Source organism: Scyliorhinus torazame, chromosome 4 (genome assembly GCF_047496885.1).
Source record: "Scyliorhinus torazame isolate Kashiwa2021f chromosome 4, sScyTor2.1, whole genome shotgun sequence".
In the NCBI taxonomy this organism is placed as follows: Eukaryota; Metazoa; Chordata; class Chondrichthyes; order Carcharhiniformes; family Scyliorhinidae; genus Scyliorhinus; species Scyliorhinus torazame.
This window is the reverse complement of record NC_092710.1, coordinates 26,174,159-26,200,370: the sequence shown is the minus strand read 5'-3', so window position 1 is coordinate 26,200,370 and position 26,212 is coordinate 26,174,159. Positions and strand designations below refer to the sequence as shown.

The window sequence follows — 26,212 nt, the reverse complement described above, 5'->3', positions numbered from 1 at the left end:
TTAACAATGTAATTGACAATAACAAACATTAACAATGTAATTGACAGTAAGAAACATTAACAATGTAATTGACAATAACAAACATTAACAATGTAATTGACAATAACAAACATCAACAATGTAATTGACAACAACAAACATTCATAATTGACAGTAACAAATATTGACAATAACAAACATTAACAATACTTGACAACACACTGATGTTGTTACCTGGAATACTGGCGAATATTTCGCTGACTCCGATGAGGAAGTATTGTGGTACCTGCCACCACACAGTGAGACGAGCTGCTGTAAATGTTGTATTCCCCACCTGCTGACTTATGGTGTCATTGTTTCCTATGTGAATGAGACGCTGGCTTTCCAACACACCTATCACGGCAGGGTGAGGGAAAAAGAGGTCCATGAAAATACAGAGGTTAAAGACCCAGATCGTCAATGCAAAGCCAAACCCGAAGGGTATCTCATATTTAAATTCTGACTGTAACACAGGGGTAACATCCACTGGTGCCTCATAGGGAGGTATCAATTACAAATATCACAGCCGGCACCATTAGACAAAGCTTCATCAGGTACAGGTTTGTCAGGTGTCGACAAGCATCAGAAAGGGAGGCAAGGATAGGTTTTGTACTGGGTGGAGTCCAGAGATTAGGAACGAGGCAGTTGAAGGCAGAGACAGCGATGCTGGAAAGGACTCGAATTGGAGGCAGAGATAGAGTGAGTTAAGACCATAAGACATAGGAGCGGAAGTAAGGCCATTCGGCCCATTGAGTCCTCTCCACCATTCAATCATGGCTGATTTCAACTCCATTTACCCGCTCTCTCTCCATAGCCCTTAATTCCTCGAGAAATCAAGAATTTATCAACTTGAGTCTTAAAGACACTCAACGTCCCGGCCTACACCGCCCTCTGTGGCAATGAATTCCACAGACCCACCACTCTCTGGCTGAAGAAATTTCTCCTCATCTCTGTTCGAAGACAGAAAAACTCCCTTTTATTCTAAGGCTGTGCCCACCGGGTCCTCGTGTCCCCAGCTAATGGAAACAACTTCTCTACGTCCACCCTATATTTTATATAGAATTTACAGTGCAGAAGGAGGCCATTCGGCCCATTGAGTCTGCACCGGCTCTTGGAAAGAGCACCCTACCCAAGGTCAACACCTCCACCCCATCCCCACAACCCTATCTAAGCCATTCATTATCTTGTCAGTTTCTATTAGATCTCCCCTCAACCTCCTAAACTCCAATGAATATAATCCCAGGATCCTCAGACGTTCATCGTATGTTAGGCCTACCATTCCTGGGATCATCCGTGTGAATCTCCGCTGGACCCGCTCCAGTGCCAGTATGTCCTTACTGAGGTGTGGGGCCCAAAATTGCTCACAGTATTCTAAATGGGGCCTAACTAATGCTTTATAAAGTTTCAGAAGTACATCCCTGCTTTTATATTCCAAGCCTCTTGAGATAATTGACAACATTGCATTTGCTTTCTTAATTACGGACTCAACCTGCAAGTTTACCTTTAGAGAATCCTGGACTAGGACTCCCAAGTCCCTTTGCACTTCAGCATCATGGATTTTGTCACCGTTTAGAAAATAGTCCATGCCTCTATTCTTTTTTCCAAAGTGCAAGACCTCGCACTTGCCCACGTTGAATTTCATCAGCCATTTCTTGGACCACTCTCCTAAACTGTCTAAATCTTTCTGCAGCCTCCCCACATCCTCCATACTACCTGCCCCTCCACCTATCTTTGTATCATCGGCAAACTTAGCCAGAATGCCCCCAGTCCCGTCATCTAGATCGTTAATATATAAAGAGAACAGCTGTGGCCCCAACACTGAACCCTGCAGGACACCACTCGTCACCGGTTGCCATTCCGAAAAAGAACCTTTTATCCCAACTCTCTGCCTTCTGCCTGACAGCCAATCGTCAATCCATGTTAGTACCTTGCCTCGAATACCATGGGCCCTTATTTTACACAGCAGTCTCCCGTGAGGCACCTTATCAAAGGCCTTTTGGAAGTCAAGATAGATAACATCCATTGGCTCTCCTTGGTCTAACCTATTTGTTATCTCTTCAAAGAACTCTAACAGGTTTGTCAGGCACGACCTCCCCTTACTAAATCCATGCTGACTTGTCCTAATCCGACCCTGCACTTCCAATAATTTAGAAATCTCATCCTTAACAATGGATTCTAGAATCTTGCCAACAACCGAGGTTAGGCTAATTGGTCTATAATTTTCCATCTTTTTCCTTGTTCCCTTCTTGAACAGGGGGGTAACAACAGCGATTTTCCAATCCTCTGGTACTTTCCCTGACTCCAGTGACTTTTGAAACATCATCACCAACGCCTCCTCCATTTCTTCAGCTATCTCCTTTAGAACTCTAGGATGTAGCCCATCTGGGCCCGGAGATTTATCAATTTTTAGACTTCTTAGTTTCTCTAGCACTTTCTCCTTTGTGATGGCTACCATATTCAACTCTGCCCCCTGACTCTCCTGAATTGTTGGGATATTACTCATGTCTTCTACTGTGAAGACTGACGCAAAGTACTTATTTAGTTCCTCAGCTATTTCCTTGTCTCCCATCACTAGATTACCAGTGTCAGCGAGTTGTAGGGGATGGAGGAGGTTGCATAGATAGGGAGGGTTGTAGGGGCTGGAGGAGGTGACAGAGATAGGGAGGGTTGTAGGGGCTCTTGGAGGTTAAAGAGATATGATGTGGAGATGCCGGCGTTGGACTGGGGTCAGCACAGTAAGAAGTCTTACAACACCAGGTTAAAGTCCAACAGGTTTGTTTCGATGTCACTAGCTTTCGGAGCGCTGCTCCTTCCTCGGGTGAATGAAGAGGTCTGTTCCAGAAACACATATATAGACAAATTCAAAGATGCCAAACAATGCTAGGAATGCGAGCATTAGCAGGTGATTAAATCTTTACAGATCCAGAGATGGGGTAACCCCAGGTTAAAGAGGTGTGAATTGTCTCAAGCCAGGACAGTTGGTAGGATTTAGTTGGTAGAATGAAACTTATAGCCAAGTTCCGCACACATGAGTGCGGCCTCAACCGGGACCTGGGATTCATGTCGCATTACATTCATCCCCCACCATCTGGCCTGCAAAATCCTACCAACTGTCCTGGCTTGATACAATTCACACCTCTTTAACCTGGGGTTACCCCATCTCTGGATCTGTAAAGATTTAATCACCTGCTAATGCTCGCATTCCTAGCATTGTTTGGCATCTTTGAATTTGTCTATATATGTGTTTCTGGAACAGACCTCTTCATTCACCTGAGGAAGGAGCAGCACTCCGAAAGCTAGTGACATCGAAACAAACCTGTTGGACTTTAACCTGGTGTTAAAGAGATAGGGAGGGGTGTAGGGGCTGGAGGAGGTTACAGAGATAGGGAGGGTTGTAGGGGTTGGAGGAGGTTACATAGATAGGGAGGGTTGTAGGGGCTGGGAGGAGGTTACAGAGATAGGGAGGGTTGGAGGGGCTGGAGGAGGTGACAGAGATAGGGTGGGTTGGAGGGGCTGGAGGGTTGAGGGGCTGGAAGAGGTTACAGAGATAGGGAGGGTTGTTGGGGATGGAGGAGGTTACGGAGATAGGGAGGGTTGTAGGGGCTGCAGGAGGTTACAGAGATAGGGAGGGTTGTGGGGGCTGGAGGAGGTTACAGAGATAGGAAGGGTTGTAGGGGCTGGAGGAGGTCAGAGAGAAAAGCAGGGTTGTAGGGACTGGAGGAAGTTACAGAGATAGGGAGTGTTGTAGGGGCTGGAGGAGGCCACAGCGATAGGGAGGGTTGTCGGGGCTGGAGGAGGCCACAGCGATAGGGAGGGTTGTCGGGGCTGGAGGAGGCCACAGCGATAGGGAGGGTTTAGGCTCCAAAGTCTCTTGGCAACACCTGAGCGGGTGGCTGAACAGGCGATGGTGCCTGTTGGGATTGTTGAGTGGGGGCGATGCTACGAGAGGGGAAGCAAGCACTCTGGCCGAGCGAGTGGGGGGGGCGGGGGGGTCTGTGTGTTCCCAAGATCATCAGGTCGTGAATACAAGCCTGGGAACGGGAGCCTGAGGCTGGATATATCCACGGGAGGTGACGGAGGAGTGTGGGGGGGGGGGGGTGGTGGTCATTCCCTACCCTCCCCAATCTCCCCCGCGGCCTCACCTGCAGAGATGGCAGAGAACATGGCGAAGAGCATCCCCAGGCTGATTTTGGTCAGGGCCGTCGGCAGCAGCTTCCTCTTCAGGAGGAACGGGTCGATCACCTTGTCCTTCAGCGGGATCAGAATGAGCAACATCACCGCGTCGAACATGGTCAGCCATGCTGCTGGGAACTGCGGGGCAAGAGGAGGAGGTTAGAGCCCAGAGTGGGGGGAGGACGATGCCACTCGATTCAGCCGATCCCACCGCCTACCCGCTCCTTCCCTCTGAACCGAGTCCATGTTGACCCGGTGCCCCTTCCGAAAGCACCTGGTCGGTCATCGCCCACCTGCACGACAGGGCAGGAGCGGGCCATTCGGCCCATCGAGTCTGCATCGACTCTTCGAAAGACCAACTGACCTCGAACCCCTCAGGGACCGTGCGGTTGTAGGGGCTGGAGGAAGGTTACAGAGATAGGGAGTGATGTAGGGGCTGGAGAGGTCACAGAGATAGGGAGTGATGTAGGGGCTGGAGGCGGTTCCAGAGATAGGGAGGGATGTAGGTGCCGGAGAGGTCACAGAGATAGGGAGGGTTGGAGGGGCTGGAGGAGGTTACAGAGATAGGGAGTGATGTAGGGGCTGGAGGCGGTTCCAGAGATAGGGAGGGTTGTAGGGGCTGGGTGAGTTTACAGAGATGGGGAGGGTTGTACGGACTGGAGGAGGTTACAGAGATAGGGAGGGTTGTAGCGGCTGGAGGAGGCTACAGAGATAGGGAGGGTTGTCGGGGCTGGAGGAGGTTACAGAGATAGGGAGGGATGTAGGGGCTGGAGGAGGTTACAGAGATAGGGAGTGATGTAGGGGCTGGAGGCGGTTCCAGAGATAGGGAGGGTTGTAGGGGCTGGGTGAGTTTACAGAGATGGGGAGGGTTGTACGGACTGGAGGAGGTTACAGAGATAGGGAGGGTTGTAGCGGCTGGAGGAGGCTACAGAGATAGGGAGGGTTGTCGGGGCTGGAGGAGGTTACAGAGATAGGGAGGGATGTAGGGGCTGGAGGAGGTTACAGAGATAGGGAGGGTTGTAGGGGATGGAGGAGGTTTCAAAGATAGGGAGGATTGTGGGGGCTGGAGGAAGGTTACAGAGATGGAGAGGGTTGTAGGAGCTGGAGGAGGTAACAGAGATAGGGAGGGTTGTAGGGGCTGGAGGAGGTTACAGAGATAGGGAGGGTTTTAGGGGCTGGAGGCAGGTTACAGAGACAGGGAGGGTTTCAGAGACTGGAGGAGGTTACAGAGAGAGGGAGGCTTGTAGCGGCTGGAGGAAGTTACAGAGCTAGGGAGGGTTTCAGGGGCTGGAGGAGGCTACAGAGATAGGGAGGGTTGTAGGGGCTGGAAGAGCTTACAGAGATAGGGAGGGTTTCAGGGACTGGAGGAGGTTACAGAGATACGGAGGGTTGTAGGGGATGGAGTAGGTTACAGAGATAGGGAGGGTTGTAGGGGCTGGAGGAGGTTACAGAAATAGGGTAGGTTGTAGGGGCTGGAGGAGGTTACAGAGATAGGGGAGGATATTCGGGACTGGAGCAGGTTACTGAAATAGGGAGGGTTGTAGGGGCTGGAGGAAGGTTACAGAGACAGGGAGGATTGTAGGGGCTGTAGGAGGTTATGGAGATAGGGAGGGTTTGCAAGGGCTGGAGGGGGTTACAGAGCCAGGAAGGGTTGTAGCGGCTGGAGGAGGTTACAGAGATAGGGAGGGTTGTCGGGGCTGGAGGAAGTTACAGAGATAGGGAGGGTTGTAGGGGCTGGAGAGATTACAGAGATAGGGAGGGTTGTGAGGGCTGGAGGAAGTAACAGAGCTAGGGAAGGTTGTAGGGGCTGGAGGAGATTACAGAGCGAAGGAAGGTTGTGGGGCTGTAGGAGGCTACAGAGATAGGGAGGGTTGTCGGGGCTGGAGGAGTTTACAGAGCTAGGGAGGGTTTCAGGGACTGGAGGAGGTTACAGAGATAGGGAGGGTTTCAGAGACTGGAGGACGTTACAGAGATAGGGAGGGTTGTAGCGGCTGGAGGAGGTTACAGAGCTAGGGAGGGTTTCAGGGGCTGGAGGAGGTGACAGAGATAGGGATGGTTGTAGGGGCTGGAGGAGGTTACAGAGATAGGGAGAGTAGTAGGGGCTGGAGGGGGTTACAGAGATAGGGGGTGTTGTAGGTTCTGGAGGAGGTTGCAGAGATAGGGAGGGTTGTAGGGGCTGGAGGGGGTTACAGAGATAGGGTGAGTTGTAGCGGCTGGAGGAAGTTGCAGAGATAGGGAGCGTTGTAGGTTCTGGAGGAGGTTACAGAGATAGGGAGGGTTGAAGGGGCTGGAGGAAGTTACAGAGCTAGGGAGGGTTTCAGGGACGAGAGGAAGTTACAGAGATAGTGAGGGTTGTAGGGGCTGGAGGAAGAGACAGAGCTAGGGAGGGTTTCAGGGACTGGAGGAGGCGACAGAGATCGGGAGGGTTTGTAGGGCTGGAGGTGGTTACAGAGATAGGGAGCGTTGTAGGGTCTGGAGAAGTTTACAGAGATAGGGAGAGTTGTAGGGTCTGGAGGAGGTGACAGAGATAGGGAGGGTTGTAGGGGCTGGAGGTGGTGACAGAGATAGGGAGGGTTGTTGGGTCTGGAGAAAGTTACAGAGCTAGGGAGGGTTTCAGGGACTGGAGGAGATTGCAGAGATAAGGAGGTGTGTAGGGGCTGGAGGAATTTACAGAGATAGGGAGGGTTTGTAGGGGCTCGAGGAGGCTACAGAGATAGGGAGGTTTGTAGGGGCTGGAGGAGGTTACAGAGATAGGGAGGGTTGTAGGGGCTGGAGAGGTTACAGAGATAGGGAGGGTTGTAGGGTCTGGAGGAGGTTACAGAGATAGGGAGGGATGTAGGGGCTGGAGGGGGATAGAGAGATAGGGAGAGATGTAGGGTCTGGATGAGGTTACAGAGGTAGGGTGTGTTGTCGGGGCTGGAGGGGGTTACAGAGATAGGGAGGGTTGTAGGGGGTGGAGAAATTTACAGAACTAGGGAGCGTTTCAGGGACTGCAGGAGGTTACAGAGATATGGAGGGGTGTAGGGGCTGGAGGAAGTTACAGAGAGAGGGAGGGTTGTCGGTGCTGGAGAAAGTTACAGAGATAGGAAGGGGTGTAGGGGCTGGAGGAGGTTACAGAGATAGGGAGGGGTGTAGGGGCTGGAGGAGGTTACAGAGATAGGGAGATTTGTAGGGACTGGAGAGGTTACAGAGATAGGGAGGTTTGTAGGGGCTGCAGGAAGTTGCAGAGCTAAGGAGGGTTGTAGGGGCTCGAGGAGGCTACAGAGATAGGGAGGGTTGTAGGGGCTGGAGGAGGTTACAGGGATAGGGAAGATTGTAGGGGCTGGAGGAGGCTACAGAGATGGGGAGGGTCGTAGGGGCTGGAGGAGGCTACAGAGCTAGGGTGGGTTTCAGGGACTGGAGGAGGTTACAGAGAAAGGGAGGGGTGTAGGGGCTAGAGGAGGTTACATAGATAGGGAGGGTTGCTGTGGCTGGAGGAGGTTACAGAGATAGGGAGGGTTGTAGGGGCTGGAGGAGGTTACAGAGATAAGGAGGGGCGTAGGGGCTGGAGGAGGTTACAGAGATAGGGAGGGTTGTGGGGGCTGGAGGAAATTACGGAGTTAGGGAGAGATGTAGTGGCTGGAGGAGGCTACTGAGATAGGGAGGGTTGTAGGGGCTGGAGGAGGCGACAGAGATAGGGTGGGTTGTAGGGGCTGGAAGAAGGTTACAGAGACAGAGAGGGTTGTAGGGGCTGGAGGAATGTTACAGAGATAGAGAGGAATGTAGGGACTGGAGCAGGTTACTGAAATAGGGAGGGTTGTAGAGGCTGGAGGAAGGTTACAGAGATAGAGAAGGTTGTAGTAGCTGGAGTAAGGTGACAGGGATAGGGAGGGTTGTAGGGGCTGGAGGAGGTTACAGAGCTGGGGAGGTTTGTAGTGACTGGAGCAGGTTACAGAGATAGGGCGGGATGTAGGGGCTGGAGAAGGTTACAGAGATACGGAGGGTTGTCGGGGCTGGAGGAGGTACAGAGATAGGGAGGGGTGTAGGGGCTGGAGGAGGTTACAGAGACTAGGAGGTTTGTTCGGACTGGAGGTGGTTACAGAGATAGGGAGGGTTGTAGGGGCTGGAGGAGGTTACAGAGATAGGGAGGGCTGTAGGGGCTGGAGGAGGTTACAGAGATAGGGAGGGTTGTAGGGGCCGGAAGGGGTTACAGAGATAAGGAGGGTTGTAGGGGCTGGAGTGGGTTACAGTGATAGGGAGCGTTGTAGCGGCTGGAGGAGGTTACAGAGCTAGGGAGGGTTGACGGGGCTGGAGGGTGTTACAGAGATAGGGCGGGTTGTAGGGTCTGGAGGAGGTTACAGAGATAGGGAGAGTTGTAGGGTCTGGAGGAGGTGACAGAGATAGGGAGGGTTGTAGGGGCAGGAGAAGGTTACAGAGCTAGGGAGGGTTTCAAGGACTGGAGGAGGTTACAGAGAAAGGGAGGGGTGTAGGGGCTGGAGGAGGTTACAGAGATCGGGAGGGTTGTAGGGGCTGGAGGATGTTACAGAGATAGGGAGGATTGTAGGGGCTGGAGGAGGTTACAGAGCTAGGGAGGGTTGTAGGGGCTGGAGGCGGTTACAGAGATAAGGAGGGGCGTAGGGGCTGGAGGAGGTTACAGAGATAGGGAGGGTTGTAGGGGCTGGAGGAAATTACGGAGTTAGGGAGAGATGTAGTGGCTGGAGGAGGCTACTGAGATAGGGAGGGTTGTAGGGGCTGGAGGAGGCGACAGAGATAGGGTGGGTTGTAGGGGCTGGAAGAAGGTTACAGAGACAGAGAGGGTTGTAGGGGCTGGAGGAATATTACAGAGATAGAGAGAGTTGTAGGGTCTGGAGGAGGTGACAGAGATAGGGAGGGTTGTAGGGGCTGGAGAAGGTTACAGAGCTAGGGAGGGTTTCAAGGACTGGAGGAGGTTACAGAGAAAGGGAGGGGTGTAGGGGCTGGAGGAGGTTACAGAGATAGGGAGGGTTGGAGGGGCTGGAGGATGTTACAGAGATAGGGAGGATTGTAGGGGCTGGAGGAGGTTACAGAGCTAGGGAGGGTTTCAGCAACTGGAGGAGGCTACAGAGATAGGGAGGGTCGTAGGGGCTGCAGGAGTTTACAGAGCTTGGGAGGGTTTCAAGGACTGGAGGAGGTTACAGAGAAAGGGAGGGGTGTAGGGGCTGGAGGAGGTTACAGAGATAGGGAGGATTGCAGTGGCTGGAGAAGTTACAGAGATAGGGAGGGTTTGTAGGGCTGGAGGGGGTTTCAGAGACAGGAAGGGTTGTAGGGGTTGGAGGAAGTTACAGAGCTAAGGAGGGTTGTAGGGGCTCGAGGAGGCTACAGAAATAGGGAGGGTTGTAGGGGCTGGAGGATGTTTCAGAGATAGGGAGGATTGTAGGGACTGGAGGAGGCTACAGAGATAGGGAGGGTCGTAGGGGCTGAAGGAGATTACAGAGATAGGGAGGGGTGTAGGGGCTGGAGGAGGTTACAGAGATAGGGAGGGTTGTAGGGGCTGGAGGAAGTTCCAGAGATAGTGAGGGTTGTTGGGGCTGGAGGGGGTTACAGAGATAGGGAGTGTTGTAGGGTCTTGAGGAGTTTACAGAGATAGGGAGAGTTCTAGGGTCTGGAGGAGGTGACGGAGATAGGGAGGGTTGTAGGGGCTGGAGAAAGTTACAGAGCTCGGGAGGGTTTCAGTGACTGGAGGAGGTTCCAGAGAAAGGGAGGGGTGTAGGGGCTGGAGGAGGTTACAGAGATAGGGAGTGTTGCAGTGGCTGGAGGAGGTTACAGAGATAGGGAGGGTTGTAGGGGCTGGAGGAAGTAACAGAGGTAGGGAGGGTTGTAGGGGCTGGAGAGGTTACAGAGATAGGGAGGTTTGTAGGGGCTTGAGTAAGTTACAGAGTTAGGGAGGGTTTGTAGTGCTGGAGGGGGTTACAGAGACAGGAATGGTTGTAGGGGCTGGAGGAGGTTACACAGATAGAGAGGGTTGTAGGGGCTGGAGGAAGTTATAGAGATAGGGAGGGGTGTTGGGGCTGGAGGAGGTTACGGAGCTAAGGAGGGTTGTAGGGGCTCGAGGAGGCTACAGCGATAGGGAGGATTGTAGGGGCTGGAGGAGGTTACAGTGATAGGGAGGATTGTAGGGGCTGGAGGAAGTTACAGATCTAGGGAGGGTTTCAGGGACTGGAGGAGGCTACAGAGATAGGGAGGGTTGTAGAGGCTGGAGGAGGTTACAGAAATAGGGAAGGCTGGAGGGGGTTACAGAGATAGGGAGCGTTGTAGGGTCTGGAGGAGGTTACAGAGATAGGGAGAGTTGTAGGGGCTGGAGGGGGTTACAGAGATAGGGAGCTTTGTAGGGTCTGGAGAAGTTTACAGAGATAGGGAGATTTGTAGGGTCTGGAGTACGTGACAGAGATAGGGAGGGTTGTAGGGGCTGGAGAAAGTTATAGAGCAAGGGAGGGTTTCAGGGACTGGAGGAGGTTACAGAGAAAGGGAGGGGTGCAGGGGCTGGAGGAGGTTACAGCGATAGGGAGGGTTGGAAGGGCTGGAGGAGGTTACAGATATAGGGAGGGTTGTAGGGGCTGGAGGAGGTTACAGAGATTGGGAGGTTTGTCAGGGGTTGAGGAGGTTAGAGAGATAGGGAGGGTTGTTGTGGCTGGAGGAGGCTACTGAACTATGCAGGGTTCGAGGGGCTGGAGGAGGTTACAGAGATAGGGAGGGTTGTAGGGGCTGGAGGAAGTTACAGAGATAGGGAGGTTTGTAGGGACTGGAGCAGGTTACTGAAATACGTAGGGAGGTAGGGGCTGGAGGAGGTTTCAGAGATAGGGAGGGTTGTCGGGTCTGGAGGGGGTTACAGAGATAGGGAGGGTTGTCGGGGCTGGAGGGGGTTACAGAGATAGGGAGGGTTGTCGGGGCTGGAGGAGGTTACAGAGATAGGGAGGGTTGTAGGGGCTGGGGGAGGTTACAGAGATAGGGAGTGTTCTAGGGGCTGGAGGAAAGTTACAGAGATAGGGAGTGTTGTAGGAGCTGAAGGAAGGTTACAGAGATCGGGAGGGTTGCAGGGGCTGGAGGATGTTACAGAGATGGGGGAGGATTGTAGAGACTGGAGCAGGTTACTGAAATATGAGGGTTGTAGGGGTTGGAGGAGATTACAGAGGTAGGGAGTGTTGTAGGGGCTGGAGGAGATTACAGAGATAGGGAGATTTGTCGGGGCTGGAGAAGGTTACAGTGATAGGGAGGGTTGTAGGGTCTGTAGGAGGTTACAGAGATAGGGAGGGTTCTCGGGGCTGGAGGAAAGTTACAGAGATAGGGAGAGTTGTAGGGACTGGAGGAAGGTTACAGAGATAGGGAGGTTTGTAGTGGCTGGAGGAGGTTACAGAGATAGGGAGTGTTGTGGGGGCTGGAGGAGGTTACAGAGATAGGGAGGGTTGTAGAGGCTGGAGGAAGGTTACAGAGATAGGGAGGGTTGTAGGGGCTGGAGGAAGGTTACAGAGATAGGGAGGGTTGTCGGGGCTGGAGGAGGTTACACTTGTAGGGAGGGTTGTCGTGGCTGGAGGAGGTTACAGAGATAGGGAGGGGTGTAGGGACTGGAGGAGGTTACAGAGATAGGGAGGTTTGTAGTGGCTGGAGGAGGTTACAGAGATAGGGAGGGTTGTGGGGGCTGGAGGAGGTTACAGAGATAGGGAGGGTTGTAGAGGCTGGAGGAAGGTTACAGAGATAGGGAGGGTTGTAGGGGCTGGAGGAAGGTTACAGAGATAGGGAGGGTTGTAGGGGCTGGAGGAGGTTACAGAGATAGGGAAGGTTGTCGGGGCTGGAGGAAGGTTACAGAGATAGGGAGGGTTGCAGGGGCTGGAGGAAGGTTACAGAGATAGGGAGGGTTTTAGGGGCTGGAGGAGGTTACAGAGATCGGGACAGTTGTAGGGGCTGGATGAGTTTATAGAGATAGGGAGGGTTGTAGGGGCTGGAGTAAGGTTACAGAGATAGGGAGTGTTGTAGGGGCTGGAGGTGGTTACAGAGATAGGGTTGTAGGGGCTGGAGGAGGCTACAGAGATAGTGAGGGTTGTAGGGTCTGGAGGAGGTGACAGAGATAGGGAGGGGTGTAGGGGCTGGAGAAATTTACAGAGATAGGGAGGGTTGTCGGGGCTGGAGGAGGCTACAGAGATAGTGAGGGTTGTAGGGTCTGGAGGAGGTTACAGAGATAGGGAGGGGAGCAGGGGCTGGAGGAGGTTACAGAGACAGGGAGGGTTGCAGGGGCTGGAGAAGGTTACAGAGATAGGGAGGGTTGTAGGGGCTGAAGGAAGTTAAAGAGCTAGGGAGTGTTGTCGGGGCAGGAGGAAGTAACAGAGGTGGGGAGGGTTGTAGGGGCTGAAGGAGGTTACAGAGCTAAGGAGGGTTGTAGGGGCTCGAGGAGGCTACAGCGATAGGGAAGGTTGTAGGTGCTGGAGAAGGTTCCAGAGATAGGGAGGGTTGTAGGGGCTGGAGGAGGCTACAGATATAGGGAGGGTTGTAGGGGCTGGAGGAGGTTACAGAGATAGGGAGGTTTGTCAGGGGTTGAGGAGGTTAGAGAGATAGGGAGGGTTGTTGTGGCTGGAGGAGGCTACTGAGATAGGGAGTATTGTCGGGGCTGGAGGGAGTTACAGAGCTAGAGAGGGTTGTAGGGGTTGGAGGAGGTTACAGAGATAGGGAGGGCTGTCGGGGCTGGAGGACGTTACAGAGATAGGGAGGGTTGTAGGGGCTGGAGGAGGCTACAGAGATAGGGAGGGTTGTAGGGGCTGGAGGAGGCTACAGAGATAGGGGGGGTTGTAGGGGCTGGAGGAAGTTGCAGTGATCGGGAGGTTTGTCGGGGCTGGAAGAGGCTACAAAGATAGTGAGGGTTGTAGGGGATGGAGGAGGCTACAGAGATTGGGAGGGTTGTAGGGGCTGGAGGAGGTTACACAGATGGGGAGGGGTGTAGGGGTTCGAGCAGGTTACTGAGATAGGGAGGGTTGTAGGGGCTGGAGGAGATTACAGAGATAGGGAGTGTTGTAGGGGCTGGAGGTGGTTACAGAGATAGGGAGGGGTGAAGCGACTGGAGGAGGTTACAGAGATAGGGAGGGGTGTAGAGGCTGGAGGTGGTTACAGAGATAGGGAGGGTTGTAGGGGCTGGAGGAGGCTACAGAGATAGTGAGGGTTGTAGGGTCTGGAGGAGGTTACAGAGATAGGGAGGGGTGTAGGGGCTGGAGAAAGTTACAGAGCAAGGGAGGGTTTCAGGGACTGGAGGAGGTTACAGAGAAAGGGAGGGGAGCAGGGGCTGGAGGAGGTTACAGAGATATGGAGGGGTGTAGGGGCTGGAGGAAGTTACAGAGAGAGGGAGGGTTGTCGGGGCTGGAGAAAGTTACAGAGATAGGGAGGGGTGTAGGGGCTGGAGGAGGTTACAGAGATAGGGAGGGGTGTAGGGGCTGGAGGAGGTTACAGAGATAGGGAGATTTGTAGGGACTGGAGAGGTTCCAGAGATAGGGAGGTTTGTAGGGGCTGCAGGAAGTTGCAGAGCTAAGGAGGGTTGTAGGGGCTCGAGGAGGCTACAGAGATAGGGAGGGTTGTAGGGGCTGGAGGAGGTTACAGGGATAGGGAATATTGTAGGGGCTGGAGGAGGCTACAGAGATGGGGAGGGTCGTAGGGGCTGGAGGAATCTACAGAGCTAGGGTGGGTTTCAGGGACTGGAGGAGGTTACAGAGAAAGGGAGGGGTGTAGGGGCTAGAGGCGGTTACATAGATAGGGAGGGTTGCTGTGGCTGGAGGAAATTACGGAGTTAGGGAGAGATGTAGTGGCTGGAGGAGGCTACTGAGATAGGGAGGGTTGTAGGGGCTGGAGGAGGCGACAGAGATAGGGTGGGTTGTAGGGGCTGGAAGAAGGTTACAGAGACAGAGAGGGTTGTAGGGGCTGGAGGAATGTTACAGAGATAGAGAGGAATGTAGGGACTGGAGCAGGTTACTGAAATAGGGAGGGTTGTAGAGGCTGGAGGAAGGTTACAGAGATAGAGAAGGTTGTAGTAGCTGGAGGAAGGTGACAGGGATAGGGAGGGTTGTAGGGGCTGGAGGAGGTTACAGAGCTGGGGAGATTTGTAGTGACTGGAGCAGGTTACAGAGATAGGGCGGGATGTAGGGGCTGGAGAAGGTTACAGAGATACGGAGGGTTGTCGGGGCTGGAGGAGGTACAGAGATAGGGAGGGGTGTAGGGGCTGGAGGAGGTTACAGAGACTAGGAGGTTTGTTCAGACTGGAGGTGGCTACAGAGATAGGGAGGGTTGTAGGGGCTGGAGGAGGTTACAGAGATAGGGAGGGCTGTAGGGGCTGGAGGAGGTTACAGAGATAGGGAGGGTTGTAGGGGCCGGAAGGGGTTACAGAGATAAGGAGGGTTGTAGGGGCTGGAGTGGGTTACAGAGATAGGGAGCGTTGTAGTGGCTGGAGGAGGTTACAGAGCTAGGGAGGGTTGACGGGGCTGGAGGGTGTTACAGAGATAGGGCGGGTTGTAGGGTCTGGAGGAGGTTACAGAGATAGGGAGAGTTGTAGGGTCTGGAGGAGGTGACAGAGATAGGGAGGGTTGTAGGGGCTGGAGAAGGTTACAGAGCTAGGGAGGGTTTCAAGGACTGGAGGAGGTTACAGAGAAAGGGAGGGGTGTAGGGGCTGGAGGAGGTTACAGAGATAGGGAGGGTTGGAGGGGCTGGACGATGTTACAGAGATAGGGAGGATTGTAGGGGCTGGAGGAGGTTACAGAGCTAGGGAGGGTTTCAGCAACTGGAGGAGGCTACAGAGATAGGGAGGGTCGTAGGGGCTGCAGGAGTTTACAGAGCTTGGGAGGGTTTCAAGGACTGGAGGAGGTTACAGAGAAAGGGAGGGGTGTAGGGGCTGGAGGAGGTTACAGAGATAGGGAGGATTGCAGTGGCTGGAGAAGTTACAGAGATAGGGAGGGTTTGTAGGGCTGGAGGGGGTTTCAGAGACAGGAAGGGTTGTAGGGGTTGGAGGAAGTTACAGAGATAGGGAGGATTGTAGGGACTGGAGGAGGCTACAGAGATAGGGAGGGTTGTAGGGGCTGAAGGAGATTACAGAGATAGGGAGGGGTGTAGGGGCTGGAGGAGGTTACAGAGATAGGGAGGGTTGTAGGGGCTGGAGGAAGCTCCAGAGATAGTGAGGGTTGTAGGGGCTGGAGGGGGTTACAGAGATAGGGAGTGTTGTAGGGTCTTGAGGAGTTTACAGAGATAGGGAGAGTTCTAGGGTCTGGAGGAGGTGACAGAGATTGGGAGGGTTGTAGGGGCTGGAGAAAGTTACAGAGCTCGGGAGGGTTTCAGTGACTGGAGGAGGTTCCAGAGAAAGGGAGGCGTGTAGGGGCTGGAGGAGGTTACAGAGATAGGGAGTGTTGCAGTGGCTGGAGGAGGGTACAGAGATAGGGAGGGTTGTAGGGGCTGGAGGAAGTAACAGAGGTAGGGAGGGTTGTAGGGGCTGGAGAGGTTACAGAGATAGGGAGGTTTGTAGGGGCTTGAGTAAGTTACAGAGTTAGGGAGGGTTTGTAGTGCTGGAGGGGGTTACAGAGACAGGAATGGTTGTAGGGTCTGGAGGAGGTTACACAGATAGAGAGGGTTGTAGGGGCTGGAGGAAGTTATAGAGATAGGGAGGGGTGTTGGGGCTGGAGGAGGTTACGGAGCTAAGGAGGGTTGTAGGGGCTCGAGGAGGCTACAGCGATAGGGAGGATTGTAGGGGCTGGAGGAGGTTACAGTGATAGGGAGGATTGTAGGGGCTGGAGGAAGTTACAGATCTAGGGAGGGTTTCAGGGACTGGAGGAGGCTACAGAGATAGGGAGGGTTGTAGAGGCTGGAGGAGGTTATAGAAATAGGGAAGGCTGGAGGGGGTTACAGAGATAGGGAGCGTTGTAGGGTCTGGAGGAGGTTACAGAGATAGGGAGAGTTGTAGGGGCTGGAGGGGGTTACAGAGATAGGGAGCTTTGTAGGGTCTGGAGGAGTTTACAGAGATAGGGAGATTTGTAGGGTCTGGAGTACGTGACAGAGATAGGGAGGGTTGTAGGGGCTGGAGAAAGTTATAGAGCAAGGGAGGGTTTCAGGGACTGGAGGAGGTTACAGAGAAAGGGAGGGGTGCAGGGGCTGGAGGAGGTTACAGCGATAGGGAGGGTTGTAAGGGCTGGAGGAGATTACAGAGATAGGGAGTGTTGTAGGGGCTGGAGGTGGTTACAGAGATGGTGAGGGTCGTGGGGGCTGGAGGAGGTTACAGAGATGGTGAGGGTCGTGGGGGCTGGAGGAGGTTACAGAGATGGTGAGGGTCCTGGGGGCTGGAGGACGTTACAGAGATAGGGAGGGTTGTAGGGTCTGGAGGAAGGTTACAGCGATCGGGAGGGTTGTAGGGGCTGGAAGAGATTACAGAGATAGTGAGTGTTGTAGGGGCTGGAGGTGGTTACAGAGATAGAGAGAGTTGTAGGATCTGGAGGAGATTACAGAGATAGGGAGGGTTCTACGGCCTGAAGAAAGGTTACAGAGATAGGGAGGTTTGTAGGGGCTGGAGGAAGTTACAGAGATAGGGAGGGTTCTAGGGTCTGAAGAAAGGTTACAGAGATAGGGAGGGTTGTAGGGGCTGGAGGGGGTTAAAGAGATAGGGAGCGTTGTTGGGTCTGGAGGAGGTTACAGAGATAGGGAGGTTTGTAGGGTCCGGAAGGGGTTACAGAGGAAAGGAGGGTTGTAGGGGCTAGAGGGGGTTACAGAGAGAAGGAGCGTTGTAGCGTTAGGAGGAGGTTACAGAGATAGGGAGGGTTGTAGGGGCTTGAGAAAATTACAGAACTAGGGAGGGTTTCAGGGACTGGAGGAGGTTACAGAGATATGGAAGGGTGTAGGGGCTGGAGGAAGCTACAGAGCTAGGGAGTGTTGTCGGATCTGGAGGAAGTAACAGAGATAGGGAGGGTTGTAGGGGCTGGAGGAAGGTTACAGCGATAGGGAGGGTTGTAGGGGCTGGAGGAGATTACAGAGATAGGGAGTGTTGTAGGGGCTGGAGGTGGTTACAGAGATAGGGCTGTAGGGGCTGGAGGAGGCTACAGAGATAGGGAGGGTTGTAGGATCTGGAGGAGGTTACAGAGATAGGGAGGGGTGTAGGGGCTGGAGAAAATTACAGAGATAGGGAGGGTTGTTAGGGCTGGAGGAGGCTACAGAGATAGTGAGGGTTGTAGGGTCTGGAGGAGGTTTCAGAGATAGGGAGGGGTGTAGGGGCTGGAGAAAGTTACAGAGCAAGGGAGGGTTTCAGGGACTGGAGGAGGTTACAGAGAAAGGGAGGGGAGCAGGGGCTGGAGGAGTTTAGAGAGACAGGGAGGTTTGCAGGGGCTGGAGAAGGTTACAGATAGGGAGGGTTGTAGGAGCTGAAGGAAGTTAAAGAGCTAGGGAGTGTTGTCGGGGCAGGAGGAAGTAACAGAGATGGGGAGGGTTGTAGGGGCTGAAGGAGGTTACAGAGCTAAGGAGGGTTGTAGGGGCTCGAGGAGGCTACAGCGATAGGGAGGTTGTGGGGGCTGGAGAAGGTTACAGAGATAGGGAGGGTTGTAGGGGCTGAAGGAGGTTACAGAGATAGGGAGGGGTCTAGGGACTGGAGGAGGTTACAGAGATAGGGAGGGTTGTAGGGGCTGGAGGAAATTACGGAGCTAGGGAGGGTTGTAGGGGCTGGAGGAGGTTACAGATATAGGGAGGGTTGTAGGGGCTGGACGAGGTTACAGACATAGGGAGGTTTGTCAGGGGTTGAGGAGGTTAGAGAGATAGGGAGGGTTGTTGTGGCTGGAGGAGGCTACAGAGTTAGGGAGGGTTGTAGGGGTTGGAGGAGGTTACGGAGATAGGGAGGGTGTAGGGACTGGAGGAGGTTACAGAGATAGGGAGGGTTGTAGGGGCTGGTGGAGGTTACAGAGATAGGGAGGGTTGTAGGGGCTGGAGGAGGTTACAGATATAGGGAGGGTTGTAGGGGCTGGAGGAGGTTACAGAGATAGGGAGGTTTGTCAGGGGTTGAGGAGGTTAGAGAGATAGGGAGGGTTGTTGTGGCTGGAGGAGGCTACTGAACTATGCAGGGTTCGAGGGGCTGGAGGAGGTTACAGAGATAGGGAGGGTTGTAGGGGCTGGAGGAAGTTACAGAGATAGGGAGGTTTGTAGGGACTGGAGCAGGTTACTGAAATACGTAGGGAGGTAGGGGCTGGAGGAGGTTACAGAGATAGGGAGGGTTGTCGGGTCTGGAGAGGGTTACAGAGATAGGGAGGGTTGTCGGGGCTGGAGGGGGTTACAGAGATAGGGAGGGTTGTCGGGGCTGGAGGAGGTTACAGAGATAGGGAGGGGTGTAGGGGCTGGAGGAGGTACAGTGATAGGGAGGGTTGTCGGGGCTGGGGGAGGTTACAGAGATAGGGAGTGTTCTAGGGGCTGGAGGAAAGTTACAGAGATAGGGAGTGTTGTAGGAGCTGAAGGAAGGTTACAGAGATCGGGAGGGTTGCAGGGGCTGGAGGATGTTACAGAGATGGGGAGGATTGTAGAGACTGGAGCAGGTTACTGAAATATGAGGGTTGTAGGGGTTGGAGGAGATTACAGAGGTAGGGAGTGTTGTAGGGGCTGGAGGAGATTACAGAGATAGGGAGATTTGTCGGGGCTGGAGAAGGTTACAGTGATAGGGAGGGTTGTAGGGTCTGTAGGAGGTTACAGAGATAGGGAGGGTTCTCGGGGCTGGAGGAAAGTTACAGAGATAGGGAGAGTTGTAGGGACTGGAGGAAGGTTACAGAGATAGGGAGGGTTGTCGGGGCTGGAGGAGGTTACACTTGTAGGGAGGGTTGTCGTGGCTGGAGGAGGTTACAGAGATAGGGAGGGGTGTAGGGACTGGAGGAGGTTACAGAGATAGGGAGGTTTGTAGTGGCTGGAGGAGGTTACAGAGATAGGGAGGGTTGTGGGGGCTGGAGGAGGTTACAGAGATAGGGAGGGTTGTAGAGGCTGGAGGAAGGTTACAGAGATAGGGAGGGTTGTAGGGGCTGGAGGAAGGTTACAGAGATAGGGAGGGTTGTAGGGGCTGGAGGAGGTTACAGAGATAGGGAGGGTTGTCGGGGCTGGAGGAAGGTTACAGAGATAGGGAGGGTTGCAGGGGCTCGAGGAAGGTTACAGAGATAGGGAGGGTTTTAGGGGCTGGAGGAGGTTACAGAGATCGGGACAGTTGTAGGGGCTGGATGAGTTTATAGAGATAGGGAGGGTTGTAGGGGCTGGAGTAAGGTTACAGATATTGGGAGGGTTGTAGGGGCTGGAGGAGGTTACAGAGATATGGAAGGGTGTAGGGACTGGAGGAAGCTACAGAGCTAGGGAGTGTTGTCGGGGCTGGAGGAAGTAACAGAGATGGGGAGGGTTGTAGGGGCTGGAGGAAGGTTACAGCGATAGGGAGTGTTGTAGGGGCTGGAGGTGGTTACAGAGATAGGGTTGTAGGGGCTGGAGGAGGCTACAGAGATAGTGAGGGTTGTAGGGTCTGGAGGAGGTGACAGAGATAGGGAGGGGTGTAGGGGCTGGAGAAAGTTACAGAGATAGGGAGTGTTGTAGGGGCTGGAGGAGGTTACAGAGATAGGGAAGGTTTTAGGGGCTGGAGGAGGTTACAGAGATAGGGAGGGTTGTAGGGGCTGGAGGAGGTTACAGAGATAGGGAGAGTTGTAGGGGCTGGAGGAAGGTTACAGAGATAGGGAGGGTTGTAGGGGCTGGAAGGTTACAGAGATAGGGAGGGTTGTAGGGGCTGGAAGGTTACAGAGATAGGGCGGGTTGTAGGGGCTGGAGGAAGGTTACAGAGATAGGGGGAGGTTGTAGGGGCTGGAGGAAGGTTACAGAGATGGGGAGTGTTGTAGGGGCTGGAGGAGGTTACAGAGATAGGGAGGGTTGTAGGGGCTGGAGGAGGTTACAGAGATAGGGAGGGTTGTAGGGGCTGGAGGAGGTTACAGAGATAGGGAGAGTTGTAGGGGCTGGAGGAAGGTTACAGAGATAGGGAGGGTTGTAGGGGCTGGAAGGTTACAGAGATAGGGAGGGTTGTAGGGGCTGGAAGGTTACAGAGATAGGGCGGGTTGTAGGGGCTGGAGGAAGGTTACAGAGATAGGGGGAGGTTGTAGGGGCTGGAAGGTTACAGAGATAGGGAGTGTTGTAGGGGCTGGAGGAGGTTACAGAGATAGGGAGGGTTGTAGGGACTGGAGGAGGTTACAGAGATAGGGAGGGTTGTAGGGGCTGGAGGAAGGTTACAGAGATGGGGAGTGTTGTAGGGGCTGGAGGAGGTTACAGAGATAGGGAGGGTTGTAGGGGCTGGAGGAGGTTACAGAGATAGGGAGGGTTGTAGGGGCTGGAGGAGGTTACAGAGATAGGGAGGGGTGTAGGGGCTGGAGGAAGGTTACAGAGATAGGGAGGGCTGTAGGGGCTGGAGGAGGTTACAGAGATAGGGAGGGTTGTAAGGGCTGGAGGAGGTTACAGAGATAGGGAGGTTGTAGGGGCTGGAGGAAGGTTACAGAGATAGGGAGGGGTGTAGGGGCTGGAAGGTTACAGAGATAGGGAGGGGTGTAGGGGCTGGAGGAAGGTTACAGAGATAGGGAGGGTTGTAGGGGCTGGAAGGTTACAGAGATAGGGAGGGGTGTAGGGGCTGGAGGAGGTTACAGAGATAGGGAGGGTTGTAGGGGCTGGAAGGTTACAGAGATAGGGAGGGGTGTAGGGGCTGGAAGGTTACAGAGATAGGGAGGGGTGTAGGGGCTGGAGGAAGGTTACAGAGATAGGGAGGGGTGTAGGGGCTGGAAGGTTACAGAGATAGGGAGGGGTGTAGGGGCTGGAGGAAGGTTACAGAGATAGGGAGGGTTGTAGGGGCTGGAAGGTTACAGAGATAGGGAGGGTTGTAGGGGCTGGAAGGTTACAGAGATAGGGCGGGTTGTAGGGGCTGGAGGAAGGTTACAGAGATAGGGGGAGGTTGTAGGGGCTGGAAGGTTACAGAGATAGGGAGTGTTGTAGGGGCTGGAGGAGGTTACAGAGATAGGGAGGGTTGTAGGGACTGGAGGAGGTTACAGAGATAGGGAGGGTTGTAGGGGCTGGAGGAAGGTTACAGAGATGGGGAGTGTTGTAGGGGCTGGAGGAGGTTACAGAGATAGGGAGGGTTGTAGGGGCTGGAGGAGGTTACAGAGATAGGGAGGGTTGTAGGGGCTGGAGGAGGTTACAGAGATAGGGAGGGGTGTAGGGGCTGGAGGAAGGTTACAGAGATAGGGAGGGCTGTAGGGGCTGGAGGAGGTTACAGAGATAGGGAGGGTTGTAAGGGCTGGAGGAGGTTACAGAGATAGGGAGGTTGTAGGGGCTGGAGGAAGGTTACAGAGATAGGGAGGGGTGTAGGGGCTGGAAGGTTACAGAGATAGGGAGGGGTGTAGGGGCTGGAGGAAGGTTACAGAGATAGGGAGGGTTGTAGGGGCTGGAAGGTTACAGAGATAGGGAGGGGTGTAGGGGCTGGAGGAGGTTACAGAGATAGGGAGGGTTGTAGGGGCTGGAAGGTTACAGAGATAGGGAGGGCTGTAGGGGCTGGAAGGTTACATAGACAGGGATCCCTCCGTCGGGATCGTATTATTGAGGGCATCCTGTGAACCGGGAAAACGGATCTTGCATTGAATGGATGGGGGGGTGCGAAACGTCGGTTAACGTGGGAGAGACTGGGAGAAGCTGGGACTGTTCCCCTCGGAGCAGGGAAGGTTATTTGAGGTGGGTTGGGGGTGAGGGCAGTTGGGGGGGGGGCGGGGGGGTGTTTGAAGATGATCGGGGAAAGGGGACAGGAACGAGGTGAGGAAAGCTGTCGCGGGTCAGAGGGTGTTGGCCTGACAGGGCGGTGGCAGATGGTGGGGACATCGCAGGCGGGCTTCTCCCGCCTCAGGGCGACGGCCCAATGCCGGCCTGCAAACCGGCGCCAGAGCGTACGGCAGCCGGCGCTGGAGCGGCGGGGCGGGATTCACGCCGCCCCATTCCCCCGGGGATTCTCCGAACCCGGCGGGAAGTCGGAGAATCCCGCCCAGGATCTTTCGTGATCTCATTGAATGGCGGAGCAGACTCGACGGGCCGAATGGTCCATTCCTGCTCCTGCATCTTCAGCTCTTGCGGCTGAAGAGGGGAACGGTTTGTGCAAGGACGGCAGGAAAGGAGCGGGGGGATGGGGCAGCAGGGATAATTGGGTGGAATCTTTCAAGGGGCTAGTGTAGGAAAAGTGGGTTGAATGGCCTGCACGCCCTGCTTTACCAGACAGGGATTCCTGCCCCCGGTCGCTGTCCACAAGTGACGCAGGCGGGGACCGAGGACGGGGCCTAGCAGCTCAGGCTTCTCCTGAGCAATGCCACTCCTGTGTGTGTGGCTTTCGGTGAGGTGGATGTGGCCCATCCCTCAAGGCATGAGAAACGGGCTCACGGGCCGGTTACATCCTCTTTCACTTTCACTGACCATGGCTTTCAGAAAGGGGAATTTGAAACCGCAACAAAAATACACTCCTGGGCCTCACCAGTTGACCACAGGCTGCCTTGTCGCTCGCAGTGTTCACTCAGACATTTACTGGCACAATGAGAACCCGCGTTCCACACATTGGCAAAGAGGAAATTCAGTCCTCTCTGTTCCTGAATGGTCCGCATGTACCGAATGTGGGCACATCACAGAGGGTAAAATAGAATGGTTCACGCCCACCTGTTCCTGTACAGCGCTGTGTGTGAATGTGAGTGAGCCTGTGTGTGGGCCTGTGTGTGTGTATCTCTGCGTGTCATTGTGTGCAAGCCTGTGTTTTGTGTGTGTGTGAACCTGTGTGTGCGAGCCTGTGTTGTGTGTGCGAGCCTGTGTTGTGTGTGTGAGCGCCTGTATGTGCGAGTGCCCGTGTGTCAGCCCCTGTGTGTGTCTAATATGTTGCGCGAGGGTGTGTATGTATATCTGTCGTGCGTCTGAGGGTGTGTGTGAATGGGGCCTCCTCCTGTTCCTGTGTAACAGGCTGGAGGAGGAGCTGAATGGGGCCTCCTCCTGTTCCTGTGTAACTGGCTGGAGAAGGGGCTGAATGGGGCCTCCTCCTGTTCCTGTGTAACCGGCTGGAGAAGGGGTTGAATGGGGCCTCCTCCTGTTCCTGTGTAACGGGCTGGAGAAGGGGCTGAATGGGGCCTCCTCCTGTTCCTGTGTAACAGGCTGGAGAAGAGGCTGAATGGGGCCTCCTCCTGTTCCTGTGTAACTGGCTGGAGAAGGGGCTGAATGGGGCCTCCTCCTGTTCTTGTGGAACAGGCTGGAGAAGGGGCTGAATGGGGCCTCCTCCTGTTCCTGTGTAACCGGCTGGAGAAGAGGCTGAATGTGGCCTCCTCCTGTTCCTGTGTAACAGGCTGGAGAAGGGGCTGAATGGGGCCTCCTCCTGTTCCTGTGTAACAGGCTGGAGAAGGGGCTGAATGGGGCCTCCTCCTGTTCCTGTGTAACCGGCTGGAGAAGGGGCTGAATGGGGCCTCCTCCTGTTCCTGTGTAACAGGCTGGAGAAGGGGCTGAATGGGGCCTCCTCCTCTTCCTGTGTCACAGGCTGGAGAAGGGGCTGAATGGGGCCTCCTCCTGTTGCTGTGTAACAGGCTGGAGGAGGGGCTGAATGGCTGTTTGTACAGTTGTATAATGGTGAGGACTCACTGTCTGTTGATGTGTGCTCTCGCTTGGAGAATGATTGCCGAACAAAGGGGGCAGTTGCAGGTGTAAACTCTGTAAGACATATGTGCTCTCCATCTGTGAAGAGAGAGACACAGGCAGCTAATCAAAACTGAACAACAACATCATGCATTAATATAACACCCTCCATGATAGAAAATGGTCCAAAGCAATGTGATCAGAACCACTGCCACGATTCACACTGTGCCACAACAAACCTGGGGGAGACATTTTCAAAGGCTCGTAATGAAGAAGGGAAAGAGAGGGAGAGACAGAGAGAGAGAGAGAGAGACAGAGAAGAGAGAGAGAGAGAGAGACAGAGAAGAGAGAGAGAAAGAGAGGAAAAGAGAGAGAGAGAGACAGAAAGAAAGAGAGGAACAGAGAGAGACAGAAAGAGAGAGAGAGAGAGGGAGCGAGAGAGGGACAGGGAGAGAGAGGGTGAGAGAGAGAGATAGAGAGAAAGAGAGGGACAAAGAGAGAGAGACAGACAGACAGAACGGGAAAGAGAGAGAGGGAGATAGATAGAAAGAAAGAGAGGGACAGAGAGAGAGACAGAAAGAAAGAGAGGGTCAGAGAGAGAGTAGACAGAATGGGAGAGAGAGAGGGAGAGAGACAGAAAGAAAGAGAGAACAACAAAGAACAAAGAAATGTACAGCACAGGAACAGGCCCTTCGGCCCTCTAAGCCCATGCCGACCATGCTGCCCGACTAAACTCCAAGAGGGTCAGAGAGAGAGAGAGACAGAGTGAGAGACAGAAAGAAAGAGAGGGGGAGAGAGGGACACAGCGAGAGAGAGAGAGAGAGACAGAAAGAAAGCGAGGGTCAGAGGGAGAGAGGGACAGAGAGAGAGAGAGACGGATGGAGAGGTTCAGGGGAGGGATTTTAAACCCTCAGGCCCAGGCAGCTTAAGACACAGCGAGCACTGGAATTGAAGTTAAAATCTGGTCTGGTCAAAAGAACGAATGTGGATGAGCGCAGAGTACTCAAGAGGATTATCGATGTAATTCTTTGAGGTGGTAACAAGGAAGGTAGACAAAGGAGAACCAGTGGACGTGATTGATTTTGAATTCCAAAAGGCCTTCGACAAGGTGCCATACAGGAGACTGTTAAATAAGTTAAAAGCCCATGGTGGTCAGGGTAAGATCCTGGCATGGATAGAGGACAGGCTGACTGGCAGAAGGCAGAGAGTGGCAGCCGGCGAGTGTGGGGGGTCCATCCTGGGGGGGGGGGGGGATCCAACCCCCGGGGAGAGGGGGCGGGGGGGGGGGGGGGCCACGGTGGCCTGGCCCACGATCGGGGCCTACCGTCCGGCGGGTGGGCTGGTCCCGTGGGGGCCTACTTTACTCCGTGCCGGGCCCCTGTAGGGCTCGACCACGCTGCCCAGGGGCCGCGCAGACGAGAGAAGCCCCGCGCGTGCGCCGAAACGCCGGCCGTCCCACGCGTGCGCGAAAATACGTCGGCCGTTCTGCGCGTGCGCGAACCCGCGCAGGCCGTTCCCCGCCGGCTGGAGCAGTGGGGACCACTCCGGCACCAACCTAGCCCCCTCGAAAGGTGAGAATTCCTCGCTTTCGGGGGCCGTTGACGCCGGAGTCACTGGGGACGGCTTTGACCTCGACGTGAGGACATATCCCCATTATTCGAGAATCCCGCCCATTGACTATTTTCTAAATGGGGAGACGCTTAGGAAATCAGAAGCACAAAGGGACTTGGGAGTCCTTGTTCACGATTCTCTTAAGGTTAACGTGCAGGTTCAGTCGGCAGACAAGAATGCAAATGCAATGTTTGCATCCACGTCGCGAGGGCTAGAATACAAGACCAGGGATCTACTGCAGAGGCTGTGCAAGTCTCTGGACCCCATTTGGAGTATTGTGAGCCTTTCTGGGCCCCGTATCTGAGGAAGGAGGTGCTGGCCTTGGAAAGGGTCCAGAGGAGGTTCACAAGAATGATCCCTGGAAAGAAGAGCTTGTCGTATGAGGAACGGTTGAGGACTCTGGGTCTGTGCTCGGTGGAGTTTAGAAGGATGAGGGGGGGGGGATCTTATTGAAACTTACAGGATACTGCGAGGCCTGGATAGAGTGGACCGGGAGTGAATCGAGGCCAGCGCAGGGTAGATGGGGAAATGTGAGTTAGAGAATGGAATTGTGTGTTGAGGATTTAGAGGTGTGGAAGGATGGAAGATGGGAGATTCTGGGAATGTTTTGGAATGTGTTGCGAAGGAATAACTGACGTTCCTGCAGCGCATAAGCTCAGTTCGGGACAGAGCCAGTTGATGTTTCAGAGAGAGGCAGGCACAGGTTGTCAGGACAGCTGCAGCAGAGGCGTGTCCACACAACAGCGACATTGCAAATTCGATCTTCACAATC

The 26,212-nt window shown here is 54.3% G+C and overlaps 1 long non-coding RNA gene across 1 annotated transcript; it reads right to left on the bottom strand.

Annotated features, from left to right (window-relative positions):
* Positions 1 to 229: 229 nt before the first annotated feature.
* On the bottom strand, positions 230 to 23,931 carry LOC140410155 (uncharacterized). Its single transcript, XR_011940512.1, has 3 exons — positions 23,836 to 23,931; positions 4,161 to 4,329; positions 230 to 372 (listed from the first exon to the last, which is right to left on the bottom strand). It is a non-coding gene; the product is annotated as an uncharacterized lncRNA (long non-coding RNA).
* Between the last annotated feature and the right edge of the window lie 2,281 nt (positions 23,932 to 26,212).